Genomic DNA, 7500 nt, shown 5'->3' on the forward strand with positions numbered 1-7500 from the left:
GGCGCCGTGGTTGTGCTGGCGGTGACCATGGCTGCCTGCTCCTTTGGTTCACGATGTCCCCGCCGAAGGCGGCGTACTTTAAAGTACTGCAGCTCGAGCGCACAAGGTGCGCGGGGAATTGTTAGCGGCGCCGTGCTTGTGCTGGCGGTGACCATGGCTGCCTGCTCCTTTGGTTCACGATGTCCCCGCCGAAGGCGGCGTACTTTAAAGTACTGCAGCTCGAGCGCACAAGGTGCGCGTGGAATTGTTAGCGGCGCCGTGGTTGTGCTGGCGGTGACCATGGCTGCCTGCTCCTTTGGTTCACGATGTCCCCGCCGAAGGCGGCGTACTTTAAAGTACTGCAGCTCGAGCGCACAAGGTGCGCGGGGAATTGTTAGCGGCGCCGTGCTTGTGCTGGCGGTGACCATGGCTGCCTGCTCCTTTGGTTCACGATGTCCCCGCCGAAGGCGGCGTACTTTAAAGTACTGCAGCTCGAGCGCACAAGGTGCGCGTGGAATTGTTAGCGGCGCCGTGGTTGTGCTGGCGGTGACCATGGCTGCCTGCTCCTTTGGTTCACGATGTCCCCGCCGAAGGCGGCGTACTTTAAAGTACTGCAGCTCGAGCGCACAAGGTGCGCGGGGAATTGTTAGCGGCGCCGTCGTTGTGCTGGCGGTGACCATGGCTGCCTGCTCCTTTGGTTCACGATGTCCCCGCCGAAGGCGGCGTACTTTAAAGTGCTGCAGCTCGAGCGCACCATGTGCGTGGGGAATTGTTAGCGGGGGCGTCGTTGTGCTGGGGGCTGACTGTCCCTAGTGGGTATAGGATAATGTTAATGTACGGGGATCGCTGGGCGGCACGGACTTGGAGGGCCGAAAAGGCCTGTTTCCGGCTGTATGTGTATGATATGATATGATATGATGCCTGCCTGCTCATTTGGTTCATGATGTCCACGCGGCAGGCGGAATATTTTAAAAGCACTGTTCTGTACGAAGTGCACAATGTCCGTTGGGGAAATGCAGCTGGGGGTCGGTCGACCGGCTGACGACGCCTGCCTGCCGATTTGGTTCACGATGTCCCCGCCGAAGGCGGCATACTTGAAAGTACCGCCGTTCGCGGCGCGCAATTTGCGGGGGGAGGAATTGTTAGTGCACGTCTGTGTGCTAGGTGACGATGCTTGCCGACTTGGTTCATGCCGTCCACGCCGAAGACGGCGCCGTTTAAAGTACTGCCGCTCGAGGTGCACAATTTGCGGGGGAATTGTTAATGGGCGTCGGCGTGCTGGGTGACGATGTGGAGATGTGGAACGCCGAGCCAGATCTATCTTATTTGTTTGCTTGGCCCACTGGACTTTGCGTGGGCTTTGCAACACTGTGTGCTAGGTTAAATCACGGCCAATAGAGTGAGTGTTTTTAATGATCCTGATCTGATAAGGGGACTAGAGGTAAAAGAGCCGTTAGGAGGCAGTGATCACAACACGATAAGTTTTACTCTGCAAATGGAAAGGTAGAAGGGAAAATCGGAAGTGTCTGTATTACAGTATAGCAAAGGGGATTACAGAGGCATGAGGCGGGAGCTGGCCAAAATTGACTGGAAGGAGGCCCTAGCAGGGAAGACGGTAGAACAGCAATGGCAGGTATTCCAGGGAATAATGCAGAGGTTGCAGGATCAATTTATTCCAAAGAGGTGGAAAGACTCTAAGGGGAGTAAGAGACACCTGTGGCTGACAAGGGAAGTCAGGGACAGCATAAAAATTAAGGAGAGGAGGTATAACATAGCAAAGAAGAGTGGGAAGACAGAGGATTGGGACTCTTTTAAAGAGCAACAAAAGTTAACTAAAGAGGCAATGCGGGGAGAAAAGATGAGGTGCGAGGGTAAACTAGCCAATAATATAAAGGAGGATAGCAAAAGTTTTTTTAGGTACGTGAAGAGGAAAAAAATAGTCAAGGCAAATGTGGGTCCCTTGAAGACAGAAACGGGGGAATTTATTATGGGGAACAAAGAAATGGCAGACGAGTTAAACCGTTACTTTGGGTCTGTCTTCACTGAGGAAGATACACACAATCTCCCAAATGTTCTAGGGGCCGGAGAACCTAGGGTGATGGAGGAACTGAAGGAAATCCACATTAGGCAGGAAATGGTTTTGGGTAGACTGATGGGACTGAAGGCTGATAAATCCCCAGGGCCTGATGGTCTGCATCCCAGGGTACCTAAGGAGGTGGCTCTAGAAATAGTGGAAGCATTGGAGATCATTTTTCAATGTTCTATATAGATTCAGGATCAGTTCCTGTGGATTGGAGGATAGCAAATGTTATCCCACTTTTTAAGAAGGGAGGGAGAGAGAAAACGGGTAATTATAGACCAGTTAGTCTGACATCAGTGGTGGGGAAGATGCTGGAGTCAATTAGAAAAGACGAAATTGCTGAGCATTTGGATAGCAGTAACAGGATCATTGCGAGTCAGCATGGATTTACGAAGGGGAAATCATGCTTGACAAATCTACTGGAATGTTTTGAGGATGTAACTAGGAAAATTGACAGGGGAGAGTCAGTGGACGTGGTGTACCTCGACTTTCAGAAAGCCTTCGACAAGCTCCCACATAGGAGATTAGTGGGCAAAATTAGGGCACGTGGTATTGGGGGTAGGGTACTGACATGGATAGAAAATTGGTTGACAGACGGAAAGCAAAGAGTGGGTATAAATGGGTCCCTCTCGGAATGGCAGGCAGTGACCAGTGGGGTACCGCAAGGTTCGGTGCTGGGACCCCAGCTATTTACGATATGCATTAATGACTTAGACGGAGGGATTAAAAGTACCATTAGCAAATTTGCAGATGATACTAAGCTGGAGGGTAGTGTGAATTGTGAGGAAGATGCAATAAGGCTGCAGGATGACTTGGACAGGTTGTGTGAGTGGGCGGATACATGGCAGATGCAGTTTAATGTAGATAAGTGCGAGGTTATTCACTTTGGAAGTAAGAGTAGAAAGGCAGATTATTGTCTGAATGGTGTCAAGTTAGGAGGAGGGGGAGTTCAACGAGATCTGGATGTCCTAGTGCATCAGTCAATGAAAGGAAGCATGCAGGTACAGCAGGCAGTGAAGAAAGCCAATGGAATGTTGGCCTTCGTAACCAGAGGAGTTGAGTATAGGAGCAAAGAGGTCCTTCTACAGTTGTAGCGGGCCCTGGTGAGACCGCACCTGGAGTACTGTGTGCAGTTTTGGTCTCCAAATTTGAGGAAGGATATTCTTGCTATGGAGGGCGTGCAGCGTAGGTTCACTAGGTTAATTCCCGGAATGGCGGGACGGTCGTATGTTGAAAGGCTGGAGCGATTGGGCTTGTATACACTGGTATTTAGAAGAATGAGGGGGGATCTTATTGAAACATATACGATAATTAGGGGATTGGACACATTAGAGGCAGGAAACATGTTCCCAATGTTGGGGGAGTCCAGAACAAGGGGCCACCGTTTAAGAATAAGGGGTAGGCCATTTAGAACGGAGATGAGGAAGAACCTTTTCAGTCAGAGAGTGGTGAAGGTGTGGAATTCTCTGCCTCAGAAGGCAGTGGAGGCCAGTTCGTTGGATGCTTTCAAGAGAGAGCTGGATAGAGCTCTTAAGGATAACGGAGTGAGGGGGTATGGGGAGAAGGCAGGAACGGGGTACTGATTGAGAGTGATCAGCCATGATCGCATTGAATGGCGGTGCTGGCTCGAAGGGCTGAATGGCCGACTCCTGCACCTATTGTCTATTGTCTATTGTCTATAATCAACCACTTTATTTTGCCCGTCTTTGTGACTCCTCTTTGACACGTCGATCACCGCTGAGGCTGTTTTACCTGTTTCCCCTATGTACCGTAAGGTACACTCCTTACATTGAACTGCATACACCCCATTATTTCGCTCACGGGTTATCCTCTGTGCTATCCAGTCTCTCCTGTCACCCTGTTCTATGTTTTTGTCTATTACCCAGTGGGAGCAGGCCCCATATTGACATTAATTTGTAACCCTACTGCTCCCCTCGTCTGCTGGTTTTATCACCATCTCATGTTTATCCCTCAGCTCTGCCGTGGTCTCCCTCTCTTTTTTTCTGGTGAGGTTCGGCCTATCCTTTGTCATGGGCATATCCCAGGCTGTTTTAGTAACGTTCTTTTAAAACGTGTCGTGTTTGTTTGGCTTTACCCACGTTCCAGCATTAGAGGCCAATTTTTGCAATGTTTCCTGGGTGGGATTTGCCGGTTTTACAAATGGTGTCACTATCTCACCCTGCTTCCTGATACCCTTATGGGGTCGGCTCTGTTCTTGCAGAACCCTCGGGTGGTGCAGAGTCTGGGCCTTGTTATCAATATCTTGCCCTGCTTCCCGATACCCTTGCGGGTTCGGCTCTGTTCTTGCAGATCCCTCAGGTGGTGCAGAGTCTGGGCGGCATCGTCACCCAGCACACCGACGCCCACTGAAAATTACCCACGCACAGTGCGCGCCTGGAGCGGCAGTAGTTCAAACTACCCCTACCCCTACCCCTACCCCTACCGCTACCCCTACCCCTACCCCTACCCCTAACCCTAACCCTAACCCTAACCCTAACCCTAACCCTAACCCTAACCCTAACCCTAACCCTAACCCTAACCCTAACCCTAACCCTAACCCTAACCCTAACCCTAACCCTAACCCTAACCCTGACCCTAATGCAGGCAGAGTTATTTATAAAGTGGCCCAGACTCTGCACCACCTGAGGGTTTTGTAACAGAACCAACCCCATAAGGGTTTCAGGAAGCAGGGCAAGATATTGATAACAAGGCGCAGACTCTGCACCACCTCAGGGTTCTGCAAGAACAGAGCCGACCCCATAAGGGCATCAGGAATCAGGGCAAGATATTGATAAAATGGCCCAGACTCTGCACCACCTGAGGGTTCTGCAAGAACAGAGCCGACCCCATAAGGGCATCAGGAAGCAGGGCAAGATATTGGTAACAAGGCCCACGGGGAAGGCGGCATACTTTGGGGTTATTTTGTAGTGAGTTTTGAAGGCATGTGCTAGTGTTACGCATACCGAGGGCGCGCAAAGTTCGGCGCGCCCGGGCCAAAACGCCTCTGCTGGCCGCGGCCGAGTCGGCCGACGGATTGCCACGGACTTGCTTGACGACCTGTCACTCTCCGTGCATCGGTTGCACGCCCGGTTCGTCCTTTCCATTTGTTTCATGATGTACACGCGGCAGGCGGAATATTTTAAAAGCACTGTTCTGTTCGAAGTGCACAATGGCCGTTGGGGCAATGCAACTGGGGGTCGGTCGACCGGCTGACGACGCCTGCCTGCCGATTTGGTTCACGATGTCCCCGCCGAAGGCGGCATACTTGAAAGTACTGCCGTTCGCGGCGCGCAATTTGCAGGGGGGAGGAATTGTTAGTGGACGTCTGTGTGCTGGGTGACGATGCTTGCCGACTTGGTTCATGCCGTCCACGCCGAAGACGGCGCCGTTTAAAGTACTGCCGCTCGAGGTGCACAATTTGCGGGGGAATTGTTATTGGGCGTCGGCGTGCTGGGTGACGATGTGGAGATGAGGAACGCCGAGCCAGATCTATCTTATTTGTTTGCTTGGGCCACTGGACTTTGCATGGGCTTTGCATCATTGTGTGCTACGTTAAATCACGGCCAATTGAGTGAGTATTTTTTATTCAACCACTCTATTTTGCCCGTCTTTGTGACTCCTCTATGACACGCCGATCACCGCTGACGTGTTAATCTGCGTGTTAGGTATCTCGGGGGTCAGTTGGACGGACAGATGTGTAAGGGTTTTGTTCGGAAGGATCGTTGAGTGTAAACGGTGAACGGGGGTTAAAGGCCCTGAGGTTTCAATCCTCTAAAGAATGTAAAAGGTCTGACGCGTTAGCTAGCAGCTAATGAGGTGAACCTAGCAGCTAATGAGGCTCTCTCTCTCTCACGGCCCCGGGACTCCCTCCCTCCCTCCTCCCTCTTGGAACCCTCCCTGCGTGGGGGGGGGGGGGGGGGGGGGGGGCACGAAGAAAAAGAGGGTATAAGAAGAATCCAGTGGAAGGAGTAGGGACTGGGGGCGAGGTCAGACAGCCTATCCGGCTAATAAAGCATCATGAGGTTAGGTATAAACTCTGATGACTGCATAAACTCGCCCCTAATGGGGGGGGGGGGGGCACTCTCTCCCCCACCCCTCTCTCCCCAGTGCCACTCCCTCCGACCCCCCCCCCCACTCTCTTCGTGTCGCTGGGCCCGCCCGGCACGGCCCCGAGGATCACTCCCCGCGCGGCAACGGGACACCGGGTCGCCGGGCCCGCAGGGTCGTCAGTCGGGCGGGGGGGGGGGGAGGGTGGCCATGCCAGCAGCAGGAGAGGTTTCCAACGAACCCGCGACCGCAGCAGGACCGCCCTCGGCAGACATTTGGACCCAGCGGGTCCGTTCGGGATGGTTGCCGGGCCCGCAGCAGAGGTTTCCTTCCACCCAACGGGGGGGGGGGGGGGGGGGGGGGCGGGGCTGCCCATCTTCCCGCTCGAAGCAACGGCCTCACCCTAACGGCCTCACCCTAACAACCCTCACCCTGACCCTAAACCGCTCGGTTCATGACTTCTCTCCGTTTGGTTCATGAATTCGCCATTTAGTTCACGACTTCTCCTGTTGGTTCCTGACTTCTACCTCGTGGTTCGTGATTCCGGCGGGTAGGTGGGGTGCCCGGATACTCTCGGCGAAAGGTGTTCAAGTGGCAACGGCGGTCCCGTAGATAAGACGGGTTCGGATGCTCGAGCGTGTCGAGTAAGCGCCGGATCGGCGCCGGGCGCCCCCGGCCGGCTGGCTTGCCCCCCCCCACCCCCCCCCCCCCCCCCTGGCGGCAGAAACGTGTATCGCGCCAGTGCCGCCGCTGAGGTCGAGATTGGCCGCCTCGACCGTTCGAAGCGTCGCAATTCCGGCGGGACTTCCGAACGCTCGTACCGCCAAGTCAGCCGCGACATTCGAGAATTGCACTAAGTCCGAAAGCTGGCGTCGCTTCTTTTTTGCCCGCCGCAGGTTAACGATTTGACGGCGGAAGTCGAGGAGGTCCGATGTGCGGCCTTCAGCGGGGCCGCGGCGCGCCTTTCCCGCCAGGCCTATCGGCCCGTCTCCCGCCGGCCAGAAAATGGCATTTCTTGTCCGGGCGGTCCCGATCACGGTTAACGACTTACCACCGGAAGTCTCTATGACCCCGCAGTTTGCGGCCCCGCGGCGGGCGTCAGTGCGACACGACCGGACGGACGACCGGGCCGACTCCCGCCGACCTCAAAACGGTTTGTTTTGCGCGAAGATGGAGGTGGCGTGCCCGGAGATTTTCGGGAACACGATTTTCAGAGACACTTAGAAAAGATTGTGTGGTGAGGTGCAAAAATGTCAGGGAAGAAAAACCGAAGGGACACAAAAAGATCGGTAAAAGTAGCGCGACTCTGGGCGAGAGTCGGCGGACTCATTGACGGACATTGGTAATACAGTGAGAGTATTTTTTGCACCGAGTTCGAAGTGTGTGCCGGGCAG

Source organism: Rhinoraja longicauda, unplaced genomic scaffold (assembly GCF_053455715.1).
Source record: "Rhinoraja longicauda isolate Sanriku21f unplaced genomic scaffold, sRhiLon1.1 Scf000194, whole genome shotgun sequence".
Lineage (NCBI taxonomy): Eukaryota > Metazoa > Chordata > Chondrichthyes > Rajiformes > Arhynchobatidae > Rhinoraja > Rhinoraja longicauda.